The sequence below is a fragment of the Mastomys coucha genome, unplaced genomic scaffold, assembly GCF_008632895.1.
Source record: "Mastomys coucha isolate ucsf_1 unplaced genomic scaffold, UCSF_Mcou_1 pScaffold20, whole genome shotgun sequence".
In the NCBI taxonomy this organism is placed as follows: Eukaryota; Metazoa; Chordata; class Mammalia; order Rodentia; family Muridae; genus Mastomys; species Mastomys coucha.
The window spans coordinates 63,046,723-63,046,986 of NW_022196903.1; positions in this window are offsets into that span (position 1 = coordinate 63,046,723).

The window sequence follows — 264 nt, forward strand, 5'->3', positions numbered from 1 at the left end:
GTGCATTTGCAACATGAGAGCCACACAGAAGCGCAATGCAGCCATGATTGTACAAGCCTTTGCCGCCACTGAGGCGGGCCAGTCCCCTCAGGCATGGCTCGCTGTCATGAAGCCTTAATCATCACCATGCTTGGTCCCTGCCCACTGAGGTATTCGTTCCACAGATAGTAAGGTCTGGTAAGTCAGTGACGGAGTAGATGGATAAGTCTCGGCCGCCTAAGACAGGGCAGCCCTGGGTGGGGAGGCTGACCCAGAGACGGGTAA